The following is an 18,070-nucleotide window of genomic DNA, read 5'->3' as shown; positions in this document are numbered from 1 at the left end:
GACACGCACTCGCCATCTTCCCAGTGTTCTGGCAGGAGGATCCACTGCCGCTGGGGCCAACTCCCGCCGCAACGCCAAGCCTTGTTCTTCCCTTGAACCCAGAACTCTGGGGGCTGGCGCTCATGGAAGACCGGTAGGGGAAAGTGCGTTACTCTCCCTGCCATTAGAGAGAGCTGAAGTAGAGAGCAGCCAGGGTTGTTTGTTTTAATTGAAAAGTGCGGCATATTTTACCTGCATTATACTTTTATACCAGGTCCCTGATTTCTGTTTTCCTTCTGTGTTTCTTCTCCCTCCCCTGCTCCCATCCCAAATCACTAGCCAGCCTTTGCCTGAGCTCTTCCTCACTGTGCAGGGGTTTTCTTCCTCTGAACCTACAGCACCCGGTGGTGGGATGGGTGTGTCAGCGCCGGGCACTGGTCTCTTCTGAACATTCTCCCTGACATCTGAGAATTCACACCTGTTTTTCTGCTGAAAGCACCCATATTATAGGACCCATATATGGACCTAAAAGCCATAGACCTTTTTCCCAGGAAGAATAAACACAGGTTACAGAATGGGGTGTGCAATATCAAAAGATTCATGGACCCTCCTAGGAGGCCCGTTAACCCCACAGAATTCTCTGGGGGCATGGGTGGTGTGTTATCCTCCAAGAAATAACAATGGTGAGAACATACTGAGTTTTAAGATATATTTGCTGGAAAAAATACCATGTAACTGAAAATCCTAAAATCCAAGGATCTCATAGATCGTATAGTATAAGCCATTCATTTTCCAGATGAGAAAGTCAAGACCAAAGAGAGAGATGGTGTCTCCCTGGAACCACACTGGAGTGCATTAAGATATGGGATTGAACTGGGGTTCCTGTCCCAAAGTTCACTTTTTCTTTCCGGTGTATTTCTGTCTGTCTTCCGGTAAAGTGAAAGTTGCCTTTTGACTCCTTTTTGGATTCTTGATCACGCTCAGGTATAGGGAGATAGCCAGGAATTACACTTACACCCTGAGTGAAAAGATATTGGGGGAAAAAAAAAAAAGAAAAAGGCTAATCTAAAATAGCACTTCCTCTTTCAGAGAAAAGGGATCATTTATTGCGCACCCGGGCTTTCAACAAAGGTACCTCCAGTCTTCTTTGAGGAGCTGCATGTCTGTGGGGACTGGGCAGCATGAAACCCCACACCCAGGCTGAATTTAACCCATGGTCCTGGGAACGCCCAGCTCTTCTCCAGGCATTCAGGAGACGAAAATAACTCTCTCGCTTATCTCCTATCCTGGGGCCTGAGACCTGAGCAAACATTATCTGGAGATAAGTGTCATCTGCCCAAGGTCAAGCTCAGACTTGAGCTGAAGTCCACGCACCTGCACGTCCAGGTCCTGCCTGCCTGTTCCCAGAGCGCGGTGGCCTTCTCTCGCAGGCATTGGCACTGCTCAGCGGCTGCAGGGTTTTGCCCTCCTCTGGGTCCTCGGTCAGTTCAGTTGCATATGTTTATCCTTAGGTCAGGCTGTTGCACTAAACTACCATAGATTAGGTACCTTAAAACTGCAGAAATGTATTTCTCAATTCTGGAATCTGGAGGTCTGACAGCAGAGCGCCTGAGTGGCTGGACTGTGGGAGGACCCTCTTTCAGGGGGCAGACCACCGACTTCCCACTGTGCCCTTGTGTGGTGGAAGGGGCAGGAGAGCTCTCTGAGGTCCCTTTTACTAGGACACTCATCCCATTCACAGGCTCTCCACCCTCATGACCTAATCACCCTCTCAAAGCCCCATCTCCTCTCAGCATCGCATTGGGGCTTAGGAATTTTATGTATGAGTTGGCGGTGGGAAGGGTGGTCAAGCGAACATTTGGCCCATTTGCAGTATGCTTATCGGACTTCAGATTCGTAGCTGCCATTGTGCTGGGCACTGTGGACAAAGTCTAGGCTGCCAAGAAGCACGGATGTACTTGAGAGGTAAAATTGACACTCCGGGATTTTTATGAACATGACTATTATTACCATTAACATCTTATATCTGTGCAGCCATTACAATGGCCAAGTGTGTTCCCCACCAACGCTTATATAATCGATTGTGAGAAAAAAGCCTTCAGACCTTCTGTGTGAGAGTCTGTCGGTGTGAGGGAAACAACATGTGACGGGGCCTTTGCACAGGTGGTTCCCTCTTCCTGGGATCTGCCTGCTCCCTCCGCTTACCTCCTGCCCATGTTCCTCCCAGACTTGCCTAGATGGGAGGTCAGCTTACGTCTGTTTCCCAGAGGAGCCTTTCCCGAGAAGACTTCCTTTCCCCGGCCACCTCAGATGACAGAAATGTAGATGCTCATGAAAACACATCTCTGAGCTCCTCAACCTCCTCGGGGCTGCACTCCAGCTCCAGACTGGAGTCAGGTGTAGGGAGACAACTGCCATATCCCAGGAGCAGTGGCCCAGGAGAACCACGACACCCTGGACTTAAAGTGTGTGTGTGGGGGGGGCAGTTCTGAGAATGTGGGGTTGTTGGCAAAGGGGAGCCAGCTAATGGAGCAGCCTGTACTGGGGGAATTCTTTGATGAAGGGCACAGCCTACCCAGAGATGGCCCAGCAGGGAGGAGAATCATACGCCCAACCTCCTTCACCTCCCTTCCTGCATCTCCTGCCGGTGCCCCTCCTTGGCCAAAGCCAGAGGAGGAAGGAGCACTAATGTGCAGCCCACAGAGTTCGGCATCCCCAGCGGACAGCAAGATTTGAGGAGATGTGGAGTGGACCCGGAGAGGCGCGTGCACAATGGCCAGTCCTGTAGGTAGGTTACCCCAGTCTTCTTTCCTTCCAGCTGCTGTTCGGGTCAGTACCTCGGAAACCGTGGAAAGCTGTCCATAGTTGACGAATCATTCCCTACCACAGTTAATATTTACTCTCCTCTGGCCACTGGCCCCTTAGGAAGCAGGTGTGTCAGGTCCAGGGGATATGCTCCAGCCCTGGGGAGATTGTCAGGCCTCTCTGGCTGGCTGCTGTCAGTGGCTCCCCTGGCCTGAGGCAAGTGGGTTTTTATTTGATGTCTGGAGATCCCAAGGTTAATCACTCACCATGTCAGGCCTGCTACTGTCTTGGTCCAACATGAAAAAAGAGCCTGCTAAGAGTCATTTCCTTTTGATGTTGGGGCAGAGCGATGTGCTGCTATTTCATTTACATTTCGTTTTGAGGGCAGAGAGTTCTTTAACCGTAGGGATGGGAAAGCAGTGATTTACACTGGGGGCCTGCTTATAATTCTCCAAGGATTTCCATACCTGTGCTCTGATTAGATCGTTACAACAACCCTGGTGGTGATAGGCATTGATCAGACCATCAAAATGGAAATAAACAATTTCAGACCTGATAAGGACTGTGAACCAAAGGTGCCATGAAGGTCTGGAAGGCTAGGGAAGGTTCTGCGCCAAGACCCTGAGAGGGAGCGGGCATGGCTTTGGCAGTGCTGAGGAGCTGGAGGGTCAGTGCGGTGCCGGGGTGAGGACGTGATCTCATGTCCTGTGGTGATGACGTGATAAAGTGAGCTAAAGTTAGCCGGTGGAGGAGGTGAGGCTGGAAGGGGAGGGGCCACCTGCACCTGCCATTAACGGGTGAAGTAATTCACCCGCCATTGCTTGTGAAGGGCTCTTTCTGGAAGCTCTATGGAGAAGAGATGGAAGGGAGCCAGAAATGAATTAGGAGGCTATTGTGGTAGTTTGGCTGAGGGATGGGGATGTGAGATGAGCTAGAAAGCATCACACATGTTTGGAAGGTGTTTCGGAGGTAGAAGAACAGGGCTTCTTGCGGGTAGATGACTACATTTGGGGATTCATTCAGTTGAAGTAGGACGTGAACCCTGTCCTTGCACAGCCTTGCTCCAAAGGAGTCTTGATTTGGTCACTACTCAGGAGTCTGTATGCCTGCGTGTGTGTGCCCGTGTGTCTGTGTATTTACATGTGCACTGGGTTTCTCCACAGGAGTCTTGATTTTGTTACCACTCAGGAGAATGTGTGTGTGCGTGTGCGTGTGCATGTACAAGTGTACCTGAGTTCCTCCACACTGGGACCATCCCGGTTCAAACTGTCCCGAAAGTTTGGATGTATTCTATTTTTTAAAAATCAGATATTAGGCTTGATTATTGAGCTCCCCATCTAACAAGAATGAGGTGTGGAAAAGGGATAACATAACATATACTTTTTTTTTAATTATTTTTTTTAATCGTTCTTTGGTCTTTTATTCAGTTTACACAGAATCCAAAAGGAGCATTTCCCACAGTATGGTTGTTAAACAGTTACCTTCCCAGGCAGACATGCATATAAAGTCATTAATGTGTTTGTGAGGACCATCTGGCCACTGGAAATGATCCATTTCATACCCTAAAGAGACAGAGATGATCCTTTTCATACACTTCTCTCAGCCCTTCAGTCCAGGTTAAAGGAGTCAGACAGCCAGGAGGTGACTTCTGGCTAAAGTAAGCTCCTAACCCACCTGGCACTCACCTCCCCACTTGTGCTGCTTGGCCAGGCACAAATGATTGGTATGCACACCCTCCAAGGAGGGCTCAGACCAAGGCGGCCGCTTCCATAATTTTCCCCATCGATGTCACTGGCCCTGTATTTGTTTCTGCGGTGGAGCCCATCATTCTTCCAAGGACCTAGACTTTCTCTCAAGCCAGTTGCTGCTTACCTTTCCTAGTCGTGTTTCATGGAAGAGGGACGTTTAGCTTCTGGTTTTAGATGAGGAAGTTGCTTCCTGGCGAAAACCTTTGTGCACAAGGCTTTTGTTCCAGGAATTCATGATGGAGACTCTCCTGATACTTGTCAAGGCACAGGATTGGGAACTTTAGTTTTGAAACAGTGCCTGACTATACACAACCGAAGAAACATCTTTGCTGATTTTTTTTTTTTTCTTCTCCCAACTGGAATGATTTCCTCTGTCTTCTCTGCTTATCAATTCATTCTTCAGGAGAGTCTCCTCCTCTGAAAACTGCCAGGGCTTCCCCAGTTCCAACTGCTGCTGCTTCTTCCCTCTGCACTTACCTTGAACCCATTCCTCTATTCCCTGCAAGGCCCTTTGTGATTGTTGTTTCGCACAAATCACACTGAATTTCCTCAAGAGGGAAGGCAATTGCTGCATGTGATTTTGTCCCCCACAGCTGAACCAGGATGCCTTACCCAGAACAATGATTCATTATGACTTCGTATTCTGGTCAAGCGCTGTTGACTTTCTACACTATTCCCGGACTTAGCGCTTCTCCCGGGGGGTGCCAGGGGTTTTCATTTCTTGGCCATAAGGTATACAAGTTGATAACCTGCCAACCCCCAATAGCCAAACTTTTTTCAGTAGAAGTCAATCATGTTCCCCAGCATCAGAGGAAATCTCTCGGTACTTTGATGGGTCAGCTAGGTCTGGGCATGTTTATGTAGACGCCAGAGAGTATGGTCCCAAAGCACAGAGCCCTAGAAGATGAGTGACGTTCAGAACATGCTGTGAAAGATGAGGAACACAGTTGGCTTGTAGGGATCCAGGGTCGGGGCATCATGAGGAACCAAGAGCAATGACTTTGGTCTTCTGAAAATACTGTCCTGTCAAACAGCAGACCGTCACACTGTATTAACGGTCACATCGGTTATGTTCAAAATGTTGCTCTTTTGTTAGTAAACACAGTGGAGTTCTGTAGCCATGAAGGCCCAGGCCCTTGGCATGGCTGTCATAGCGTAAGTAGTAAAATATCTCTTCAGGACTGTGTGGCAGCTGCCCCAATGGGATGCTAGTGACTTGAGTTACACTGGAACTAAATATAGCCCATGCTCTCATGTACACAGGACGCTGGGGACAGCCCGGCAGAATGTGCTCCTCAGGGCTACGGGCCCCTCAGACCACGTCTCCGCAGGGGCTGATTCCAGACTCCTGCCCTCCCTCCCCTCCCCCACCCTTCTCTCTTTCTCTCCCTCTTTCTTCTTATGTGACTTTCCAGTTCCTGACTCTCTTGTTTTCCTCTAGTGAAAACAAGGAGTTGGATGACTTTTTTCTAACCTTCTTAGATGCCTCTTATGTTTCCTTCTGGTGTGTGTCTTAGTCTTTCTTCTCTACCTCCTTTGTCCTATCTTTGTTCTCATCTTCACATTCCTATGTTTTCCTCAAGAATTCCTTCATTTTATCCATGTCAAAACAGAACAATTCATTAAAAGAAGCCTCCTCATATCCTAGGTAGGATTGACTGTTTTCAGGGAGAAAACTCTTCACAGATTTAGACAATTACTCATTTTTTCCTTAAGTCGTGATGTCTTCTCATGGTTTGTTGGAAATGACAGAGAAGAATGTGGAAAAATGGTATCGTGTTATTGGAACAATTTTTTTTTTCTGCTTTTCCTTTGACATGCACCGCTTTTTTGGCTAATCAGTTACTCTGGAAAAGAAAAGAGGTGAAATCTGGGATAAAAGTAGATTGTCTTCAGCCATTTGCATCTCTTGGCAAAGAAGTTTCTCAGATATGCGCCATTTTGAAGAAATAGGGACACTAGAAACAAGAAGAGGGTCCAAGCTGGTATAGAACTGAATGGCTAAATTTCATAGGTCTTAAAGGGTATTGTGTAGTGTGCCCATGTTTCTGGGAGTCTATGAAGCGGCATGTTGTGGGTAAGAAAGGGGGGATAAATCAGTGGGCCCAATGTTCTAGGTTCCTCATCATGGGATATTATGCTTCAAATCTGGGGGACCTCATTTCAAGCAGTAGATATTTTCCTGAAGACCCGTATAAAGTACATTTTTGTTAATTGAACTGCAGAGTCAGTGGAGAGCCTAAGAAGGAACATTCTGGCATGTAAAATGGGGTAAGACAGTGGCTTAAAAGCAATCCCGTGGCTAACTTCTTTTGTAAGGACTGTTTTTTTATGTCTGGGATTTTACCCCCCACCACCACCACTTTAATGGGTACCTTAAAGAACTTAATGTTTTTACTAATGGATCTCAAAAGTATTTTTGTAACTCTCATGGTTTGTGAGAGAATCTACATGGTAAGGAAAGCAAAAGCCCATAATTGCAATTCAGCTTGCCCCAAACAGACAAATGTGGAACTTGAGTATTAGAAGGGACCTGGGGACCATGAAATTCAGTCTTCTTTATAGGTCTTCACTTACAGGTGAAGAAACTGAGCTAAACGTAGAATAGTGATCTCTGACACAGCGAGCCCCATCCACTGCACCCTCACTGGAGTCCTATTATGGGATGTTCGTAGGTGGCCCAGCCTGAGCTTCTCCAGGCCTCGTTACTTCTCAGTTTGCATGACTTGCTTTTCTTGGGACGAAGCAGTGAGACATAACTAAAGATTGGATATCCCTTTGGTGGGCGTTTGACACAAGGCTTTTCTGGAATCCTGGCCTCCCCTGGAGGTCATGCTGTGTTTGCTTTACCCCTTGGCCTCTGTCTCTCTCCTACGATCCCAGCTGTTCACAGTCCCCACACTCTGCCTACAGAACTGAAGTTTGAGGAGGGCTAATAGAGGAAATTTCCTCTCTCCAGGACTTTAATGTATAGTATGACGTTGAACATTGAAATCCCTCACGACCTCACGGAACAAAATAGTAGATTGATGGAAGTTTTTTCAGCATACTGAAAGTTGGCACTGGTAACTTGGATGGATAACCAGCTCTTCGCCTCTCAAACCGCACGCCTGGGATGTTGTGTGTCTCATCGCTGCCAGGCATTCGTGGGGTGGAGGTGGGTACACGTGCGTGAGTGTGTGTGTGCTCACGTGTGCGTGTGTCCTGGTCCTCTTCTAAGAGTTCTTCAGTTTCTTACTCACATTCATCCATCTTCACAGTCAGTGTAGCCTTTTCCAGAGGAGCCCCCAACCTGGACACCTTCCAAGTTTGATCTGTTCTGTTTTCCTTATACCTCGTATGCACTTGCCTGCCCCGTTGAACCATCCTGTCTTCATGCTGGGCCTTTCCTTTTTCTTCTGAGCAATATCACCTGTTCCTTGGAGGTACTTGGAGCCTCAGCAAAGCCCTGAGCACAGCTCGGAGAGTGTACGGTTGGAACCTCTTGGGTTTGGGAGTCCAAAGAGAAATGGACTGGCCTGATTTGTTTGTCCAATAAATAAGTTAAATGAATGCCTACTCCCCTTGCCAGGGTCACCACTCCTGGGTGAGGAGAATCAGCTCACCCAGACTCACCTACTCCCCCCGCAACGCACACAGTAAAGCTCACGTAGGTGAACCGGATTATCTAAGCAGAAGGCCGGCAGGACCTCCACGCTTGTCCAGAGAATGTAATGGGCAGTCTTGAAATCATGCTGCAAACTTTCCTTTCTTCTTTGCCCCTGATACACAGTTCTGGATATTTCCATGATTCTGAAATATCATGTCTTTCCAAAGATAAATGCATGCAGAATGTCGAATGAGGAGAAGTGCCACGTTAGAGAACTGAAGAAAAATAAAAATGTGGAAGGCATACTGATGTCCCTGTGAGAAAAGCAGAAGAACTTCATTAATTTTTAAAAATTGTTTTCCCTTACCTTTCGAACACTTTTTTTTTTTTTTTTTTTTTTTTTTTTTAAAAACTATGTATCTGTTTTCTGGCACTGGCCTCCTCTAGCAGGAGGAATGATCCCAAAAGCTCGTCCCTGACCTCATGTCTGAGTCTTCCGTGCAACACTCTGTTCTGCTCCTTTTTGGGGAAAAATTACTTCTTCTTTTTTTTTTTTAAATTTTATTTATGTATTTGTCAGAGAGAGTGAGCACAGACAAACAGAGGCAGAAGGAGAAGCAGACTCCCTGCTGAGCAAAGAGCCCAATGTGGGACTTGATCCCAGCACACTGGGATCATGACCTGAGCCGAAGGCAGCTGCTTAACCAACTGAGCCACCCAGGCTTCCCAGTTACTTCTGAGTTCCATGTGTATTCACTCACGTGTGTGTGTGCACGCGTGCACATGCATGTGTCTCAACAGTCTTTTCTTTTTTTAAAGATTTTATTTGTCAGAGGGAGAGATCACAGAGCAGGGAGAGCAGCAGGCAGAGGGAGGAGCCCCTTGGAACTCTACCCCAGAACCCTGCGATCCTGACCTGCGCTGAGGGCAGATGCTTAACTGACTGAGCCATCAGCGTGCCTTCTCTCGGGTCTTTCTCACTGATAGCACAATGATCTCATCGTGGCTGTCGAAACATATTTACATCCCAGTTTGCTTGGGTTTCCCCACCTGTGTGAGTACTGGTGACACTTAAACTCTAAACATGCTGAGAACAAGCCTGCATCTTTCCAATAAATTTTGTTTTCCCACCGTTTTCCTAACAGGAAGCTTTCCTTTCTGAGAGTGGTGCTTTATTGCAGTGACCTTACAGTAGGAGGACTCAGTTTCCCTCCTCCTTGCCGTCGTGGCCATGCCTTCCCATCTTTTTATATCTTAATTCCTACCTGTAGCTTTCCCCAGTCCCAACCAACTGCTTCCATCTAGGAATTCCACTATCACTTCCAGCAAGTTCTGGGCAGCCAGTGCAGAACTGGGCACAAAACCATTTCAAGTGTGTTAGTTTTTACTCCCTAATTACACTGCGTGCTCTGCAAGGCAAGGATAGGAATCTTGTATGTTTTCTGTGACAACAATTTTGCAAAGCACGGTCTTGGCAGGATATCGTGAGCCGAGACTGATCAAGGCTCAGGGCACAGGGAACAGTATATATTAAAGCCACAGTTTATAGCTTCTACGTATAGTTTCTTTCTTGATTGTATACTTCCATCACAGATCTAAAGTTTATGTCCACGGATTTCATGTTTCCATCTTAAGAGTTTATTTTTTGTTGTTTTCTGTTAAGATCTTAGTAGCTATTCTACCAAGAAGCGTTTTAAATTTGTTTTACTCAATTTAGAATCATGGAACCTTTTCCATCCTATCTTAAATTATCCATGCACCATCATAGAGACATTTCCATTCATATTTGGTGGCTTTTTTTTTTTTTTTCCCTTTGAGACACTTTAAGCCAAGAGTACTTGGCAGTTTCACTTTCACTTTGAGAGCCAAAAAAACCCCCAAATGGTAATAGCATAGAATCCCCTGGGCCAGTCAACATTTTATCCTTGTGAATTTATTTGCTGAAGGCCCTTTATACTTTCTTGCTTAATTTTTCAGTTATTCCCCATGTCGGGGAACTAATGGGATCACTCACTTCTGAAAGATTTATATTGCTGACTTAGGGTGTTCTGTGCCTGCTGGAACATAGCACCCTCTGGGGCCTCAGGGGCTCCTGGTACCAAAGGGTGTGAGGTCAGGACACTGTAAATAACTGTCTTTGTTATTATTATTTCTTCTCCCTGAGTTATCTTCACAATAGTAAATTGTTTTTCGTATTTTTTGTGTATGGATATAACTGATTTTGGCAGCAACAAATGTTATTTCTGAATCTTTCCTGAATTATCTTGACCTTCTGATCAGAAAAAGAAGAAATGGGTCCTTTGGGATATGACCACATGGTAACGTGGAAGAAGTCCAAGAGTAAGACAGAGAATACATGTCTAGTTGGCCCTGTCCCTCCATCTCTGCCTAAACTCAGACCCTCTTCAACATTCACTGTTTTGGCACTCATCAGAGATAGAGGGGTCATAAACTTGGAGGCTAAAGAAATGAGTAACTTCACTCAGGACGGTTAGGCAAGATGTAAGGGGAAGAGGGACAAGTAGGCCTTGGCTGGTTAAAGATGGCTTTCCAGTTGACACTGTCGAGGGTTACAGCTCTGGAGCAGGCAAGTGGGGAGCTGCCCAGTGGCCACTGCATCTCGATGCTGAAGAACCTGGAGGAACAGGCCAAGAATTTTGGACTTCACCCTCAGGGCAAACAGAAGCCATCGGACCTTAGGAATAAGGCAGTGGGATCCTCAGATCTGCCCCTTAGAAACATGTTCCTTTCCAGTGACAGAACAGAGACTAGATTGGAGGTGGGAGACTTTGAAAACCCACCAACCCTCTGGAGGCTCTCGTGGTTCCAGTAACCACTCCCTCTCTGTACCTTAGGTATAGAGGTAGTAACAGCTTCTCCGTTCATCACTCTTCCCGCTCCTCTGACCTCCGTCCACATCATTGTAAATTAATTCCCCTTAGCTGTCCTGGTTTGGGTACACCATCTGTTTCCTGTGAAGGCTCTGGCTGATACACCCTCCTTCACACTTCCTTATAATTATTTGTTTCTATGTTTGTCTCCCCACTAGCCTGCAAGCGTCTGAAATACAGAGGGTGACTATGTGTCTTCATTTTTAGGTTTTCACCAATTCGTGTGAAATTTGCCGTTGGCCGACTGGGTTTTGTTTGGAACAATGATTTCAGAGGCGGAAAGGTCAGGGTCGAACAGGTTAGCTCAGGAAGCCATTGGAAGGGGAGACTTGAAGTGAACCAATTAGGATCTGCTGGTTGGGATATATGGGAAGAAACTGAGGACAGTTGTAAGAAGAACGTGAGAGCATGTATTAGCAGGAAAGGAGGAAAGTCCCTTTCAGGGGACCACAGACGAGATCAACGTTCCTGGAACACGTGGTGGGCTGTGTGGAGAATCAGCAGGAAGTACATTTGGAAAACCCTGTTTCCCTTTCCAAGTTATTTCTCTTTCTGAATATATTTGACCCAAGCTAATCTTAACATGATTTTGCTGACCCCTGGTCATTTGCTGTGTTAAGACCAGGAAAGAAGTTTCAGAAAGTGACCAAAGAAGAAACACTTTCAGAACAAAACAAAATGTCATTGACCAGCCTTTGGTGAGTAACGGAGAGTCCACACAAATCCTTTATTTCCCTATCCTGAACACCATTGGGATGCAAATCCTAGGCAAAGTAGGAGTAGGTATCCTCCACGGGTATGTAACTGTGTGCTCCTTGCTTCTGTGTTTTAGTTGTTGGCGGTGGAATCCTGAAGGGCAGTTTTTGGCGGGAAGGTTACCACTTGCCCCAGTGAGAATATTGCGCTTTGCTTTTGAGTCACTGGAAGGTTCAGATGGGGACGTTTGCGAGGCTGCAGCCGGAGTTTAAGGAACCAGACTGAAGGAGTATGCTAGAAATGTTTGGAAGACTTCAAGTGATCTGATTTTCAAAACTGCAATTAGATGACCCTAGAATCATGAGCTCTCTCTTCATTCCCCTACAAAGACAGCTCCGGGAAAACCCAAAAGTTCAAAAAATGAATTCCATAAATACACATTACCTTTGTGTTTCCAGTCTGGACTTAGATGTTTCAGGGAAGAGTAATGTATATGCGTGATGCGTAATCTCAGACTTTGAAAGGAAAATTAATCTGCCATCCTGAAGGACGCCATGGATCTATGAGGGAAGTGGATATAAAGGGAACCGGCCCGTAAAACTGGGTCAAAGGGTTACCCGTGGCCCGCAGCATTTTGCTGGATCTAGGGAAGAGGCTGTGTCAAGCAATTTGTCCTTAATGAAGTCTCACATACGAATAACATTGTTCCTTTAAACAAGAGCTTTGTCTCTCAGCGGCCACAGCTCATTACCACGGCATCCAAAAGTTGGGGGGAAAGCTGAGGGGTGGGTGGAGCGGAGGAAACTCAAACCCAAGTGTTAGGAGGCATGATTCATGAAAGATCGAGCCAAAAGGGCCATGAGAATCTCCGGAGCCTGTGGGTCAGTGGATAATAAGCAGGTTATAAAATAGAAACACTCAGAATAACCCTTTTCAGGAAAGAATCTAATGCCTAAAGCCAGAGTCCCTCTGCCCTGTTAGAACAGCCAGTGTTGGGACTGACACAGTCCTCCCAGCTCCCATCTGCTGTGCAAAAGGGAAATTGCCCTTCAAGCCTCCCCGAAAGGGTTATTTTCTCCCCCATTTGCACAGGTCCCCATGGATTTAATGGATTTTATCACTGCATTTGTTGGAAAGGAAAACAGCAGGAGACCTCTTATCCTGGGCACTCTTTTCTTCATTTCACAAAATATCTCCACCTTTCCTCTCCTCCTAACACATATTCAACCGGCTTTATTTTCCTGCATGAGGCCTCTGAAATAGGTAGCAAGGGACAAGGAAGGGGGAAAAAAAAAATCAAGATTTGAGAGTCAAGAGCATTGAGTCTGAGCCCCAGTTCTAGCTGACGAGTGTCGTCCTTCTGAGCATTTGTCTGACATGGAGATATTGAACTAGATAATGTCCAACGCGCCTTCCAAGTTCTAAAAATTATGTAGCTGTAAAGGATGGAAATGAAGAGTGTACGAGGACCCCTTTATAAAGACGGAGGAAGAGTAGCTTTATAACTTCAGGCTGAAAGAAATATACCCCTGTCTTCATGGTTTCCTGGTGTCCATTCGCAGTCAGATTCAAGCAACATTTCATTGAGGAGGCCCCCCCACCCCAAACTGAGTCATGTAAGAGGTATCAATTCCCAAGGCTTTCCAGGCAATCACTTTCACAGCCGTGTGAATAATGTTTGATTTAGAGATTGGAAGCCTTGACTGTAATATCTTTTGCTCCTAACATGCCATGTCCATTTGGAGCTGGGAAGCAGTTTTATAGAACGCTGGAACGTTTGATGTGTCTTTGCATGTAGGTCATTGTGTTGGGGGACCGAGGAAAGGAAAAGTTGGAACGGAAGACGATAGTCACAGAGTTTGTTTCCCTCAGAAATATAAAGAATAATTTTTTAAAAGATTTTATTTATTTACTTATTTGACAGAGAGAGATACAGTGAGGGAGAGGGAACAGGAAGCAGGGAGAGTAGGAGAGGGAGAAGGAGGCTTCCCACAGAGCAGAGAGCCCTACGTGGGGCTCGATCCCAGGACTCCGGGATCATGACCTGAGCCAAAGGCAGACGCTCAATGACTGAGCCACGCAGGTGCGCCAAAGAATAATTTTTTAAAGCAAGAAGGGACATCGGGTATCACCTAATTCAAGGAGAGGCTTCAGCTGATAAATCTCTTGGAAAATCTTAAATGTGAATACGTGCATTTCCTGGAGAAAGCCATGCGGATTAAAAACAAAAAACAAAAACCTGAGTGGGGTCCTAGTCCCAGCAAAGAGCCACCTTTCTCATTTACAGATTAGAAAGGTAAGACACTCCCATCCCCGCCCGCTCCGGAGGGGAGCACCCCACAGCTCACATCCATCTCAGAGCCTGGACTTAAACACAGATTTCTACTTTCTGCTCATTCGCTTTGGGTCTTTTGCAGATAATTTGCCATCCGCATTTTAGACTAGACCTTAAATTTTAAATTCTCTGAAAATGTAACATACTTCATTTATTTAGGAAGAGACAAAGCCCATGTCCAAAGAGATTCTCCAGGCTTTAATGTAACCGCTACCCACTGGCTGCGGAACACATTACCAAGTAGAGTTTGTATCTTTGAAATATGGTGTGTACCATGGCTGCCGAAGATACCCATAGAACTCAGGGAAGATGGGGCACAAAACAATTTCATTTACAGTTACAGTTAAACCTTTGCACTGATACTGAATATTAGCTTTTGGCTTTCTTTCCTCTACCATGAGGAGGATTAAAGAAACCCAGCAGCTCATGCCCCCATATGGGGTACAAACATGTTGTGGCATGGTATCTGCAGGAGGCCTCCACTCATGGCCTCTCACTGCAGGCAGGGCCCACAGAAATGGGTGTTCTTGGGATGGCTGGTCTAAGAGCTGACACAGGTAGAGAGGCCATTGATTTCTCATGCTCTTTAAGACTGGTGTGGTGACTTTTCTGAGCAGCACAGCTGGCCAGCTCAGCAGAGAATCACAGCTTCATCTTGTTCCCTAGAGAAATGAGCTCTAGGAAGCCCAAGAGTGTTTGACTAGGTCTGAGCAGCTGCCCCCTCAACGTACCCAGGGGTTCAGGACAGTGGGAGGCCCAAAGTTGAGGTCAGTGTTGTCATGGGAGCCATGAGACATGACTCCTTCCTCTGTTCCCAAACTTCTCCTCTCCCAGCGTACAAACACATAGACAGACGTATACACACACACACACCCCCACGCGCATGCACATGCACACACACACCCCCCTGCGGAGGTTGTGCTTTGTATCATAGTGATACTGGTCTTATTCCTAAAAATGTTTGAATAAGTTCATTTTTTCCTCAAATTCAATCTTTTTTCTTTTCTTCTCTTTTCATTTTTTTTTTTTTTTTTTTTTTTTTATTGATACACAAGATCCTTTTGGACATCTGTGCTTTGGTTAGAATTCTGATTGTTTTTAGTGCTCCTTGACTCCTCTAGAAAACAGTTGAGCAAGAGGAAATGGTCTCTTAAGCCATTGTAGGGTGAATTGTTTTCTTAAATGAGCACTATGTTTTAGTCCCCCCATCACTGTGTTTGGCTTTCCCCGTCAGCTTGTCCAGCTGTGCCGTCATCCTCCCTGGGGGCCCAAAGGGGTCTGTTGTTGCCTGGTTGAGCACCTTTTCTTGGACTCAGGACTTAGGACAGTTGCCTCATCCTTGGCAACACTGGGGTGCCTGTCCCCAGTTGTACTTTGAATCACCTCCTGCCAACACCTTCAGAATCAAGTTTCCAGATGTGAGCCATGATGAATCCAACACCTGAGCTGGAAAAAGACAAGTCACAGAGCCATGTTTCTAAACACTTCTAGCTGGAGGGGAGCCTTAGAGTGTGGGGATGCCGTGCGCGGCAAGCCTAGGCTTTGCCTTGTTTTGAGACTGTTTCCTTTAATGTGAAAACCCCACTGGCCGGGGGTGGTACTTGGATTGTTGCTTCTGTGGCATTAACAGTGGGTGACTCCAGGAGGCCTCTTTGGGCCCATGTCAATGATGTGTTCATTTTGAGCATCAGATACCCAGAGGACAGAGAGGGGACAAACCGTAAAAGGGGAGGAAGGCACTCAACTCCTTCTCTGAGAATCCTTTCCCACTGATGTGCTACAGTCAAATAAAACTCAAGTTGAACAATCCATTCTGTGGCTGTCTCCTTTCAGGCTGTCTTTGAAATTGAGGCATTACCACGGGAAGATGCCCTACGATGACGGCTTCTCTCCTAGAATGTCAGAGGATGTGCAAAGTTGGTTCTGGCCACTTCCTCGGCAGGGGAAAGGCTTTTCTTCTCTTTCTTAGAGGAAACTCTCCTTCCCTATCAAGAGACAAGTGCTGGACAGAGATGGAAAGAAAGAAGCCAAGAGCTTCATGGCTCAGCCGTAGATTTATAAACTCTGGAATTTCCCACAGAGGGTGAGAGTGTGGTTGCATTGAACCGGTACTAGGAGGAGAGAAGGAAGCCTTCTGTGAGATCTTGGACCTCAGCGGTCCCATCTGTAGATGAGAAACTGGAATCAGCCCCCAGCTCTGTCAGGCTCTTCATATCTAGGAGTTTGCCAATCATTAAAATGGGAAATTACACAGCTTTGCCTTCTGAGGAAAGGGAGAGTACTCGGGGATTGACCCAGCTTGCACTTAGTAATTAACTTATTCCACAAACACATAGTCATTCTGTAGAATGAGCCAGACACCCTGTTCTGGGTTCCGTGGATGTAAGACTTGAGTCATCAACTCAGGGTTATCTGAGAGCTGACACCCTAACAGACTGCATATGTTTATGGGCATGGGGATGGCTGGTGGGTTTTCAGCTCACAGATACCCCTGTCCCCCTCCACCCCCCGCCCCGATCTGCTGGGGTGTTAGAACAGACGCTGTCTGCCAGACAGATTCATAAGACCTCGGGTCAGTTTCCCTTATCGAGTTTACAAACACCACTGATCAGGTGCTAACGTTTGCAAGTCCTGTAGGCTGCAAGTACACTGATAAGTAAGGTCAAGGTTCCTTGTCCTCCAGGAACTCCGTGCTTCACAGGAGATCAAAGCAGACAGTGACCAGAGACTGTGGTCTGTAGTTGAGGCAAGGACTGAAGGAGCAGAGAAGGGGCTTCCGATTCAGTGGGTGTATAGGGGAAGTGGGGACAATGGGAACAGTACAGGTCACCAGAGAACCTCACCCAAAAGCAGAGGCTAGCATCTTCTGGAAGCTTCCCCTAGCTTCTTTGATTAGGGCAGGGTTCTATGAAAAGATGTCAAGAACTTGCCTCAGGTTAAACCTGCACTGGATGCAAGAGAGTTGTCCTGGAAATGGAGGTTTGTGTGTGGGGAGAGGAGATCTGGCTCAAAGAAATCTGACTGGCCCCCGTGCGGTATAACGGGGGAGCTCTATTTTCTGCCCTCAGGAATCACGCCTTTTGTTGGAGAGGCAGGTTCTCCCTCCGAAATGGAGGACACGCACAAGTGTAAAGGGCAGTCAGAGAGAAAAGTGATGCCTGTGACAGTAAATTCTTCAGATGGTCAGGAAAATGTAGCATTTGACCACAGAATAAAGTAAAAGGAAATGACTTTTAGAGCCACGGAGCCTTGAGTTTAGTTCTGTTCTGCGGTCTCTAGCTGAGAACAGAAAGTCTTCAGACTTGCATTTCCTTACAGGTAAAATGAGGGAGGGCACTCCTGCCTCTTGGAGAATTGAGGGCTGCCGGGTGGGGGTGGCGGGGTGGGGTCTCAGCATCACCTCTTAGGTGATGGTTTGATTCTTCACACCGTGGGTCAGTCCTTCATCCTCAGAAGATCAGGGGATAATTGCCTGGACGATATGCTGGACTGAAGATAGAATGGTCCCCCTCTGGAGATAGGGCCTTTCCCCCGTTGTGAAGGCCACCCCAAGTCTCATCCTCTCTTCCTGCCCCCTCTCTCCTTCAGTCCACTCCACTTACCCTCGTTGATGTGGGTCTCAGGTTCACCACTCCAGGGGATTCCACTGAAACCAGGGGTAAGGCTTCTTGTTTTTTTATTCAGCCGAGAGTCTTGCATTTGTCCTCTTGCTGGATTGAGGTGAGAGCTCAGGAGGCAGGGAATGGCGGAAGAGGCTAAGATTTCCTTTCTCTTCAGGCTCAAGGTAACGCAGGTGGAAATAGAGGTTGCTGTGGATGATTGGGAGGATATTTGGCCCAAGGGAATCAGAAGAAAATTTAATAGAGAGCCAAGCCCCAGGGCCAAGTCAAATGCCTCTGGTTTCTTAAAGGTTAATTTATTACAATAAATAAGGTAAAAGTTATCTATGGCTTTTTACACACCTGAAATGGGCAAAGCAGAAATATGATCTATTAGGTTAAATGATGGCATATTTAGGTGGCTTAGG

General features: G+C 46.6%; 1 protein-coding gene across 3 annotated transcripts in view; it reads left to right on the top strand.

The window, feature by feature from the left end:
- SETBP1 (SET binding protein 1) overlaps positions 1-18,070 on the top strand; it is a 363,307-nt gene that overhangs the window by 111,820 nt on the left and 233,417 nt on the right. The window lies entirely within an intron of this gene.

Source organism: Mustela lutreola, chromosome 11 (genome assembly GCF_030435805.1).
Source record: "Mustela lutreola isolate mMusLut2 chromosome 11, mMusLut2.pri, whole genome shotgun sequence".
Lineage (NCBI taxonomy): Eukaryota > Metazoa > Chordata > Mammalia > Carnivora > Mustelidae > Mustela > Mustela lutreola.
The sequence above is the reverse complement of the archived record's forward strand: the minus strand, read 5'-3'. Positions and strand labels throughout refer to the sequence as shown.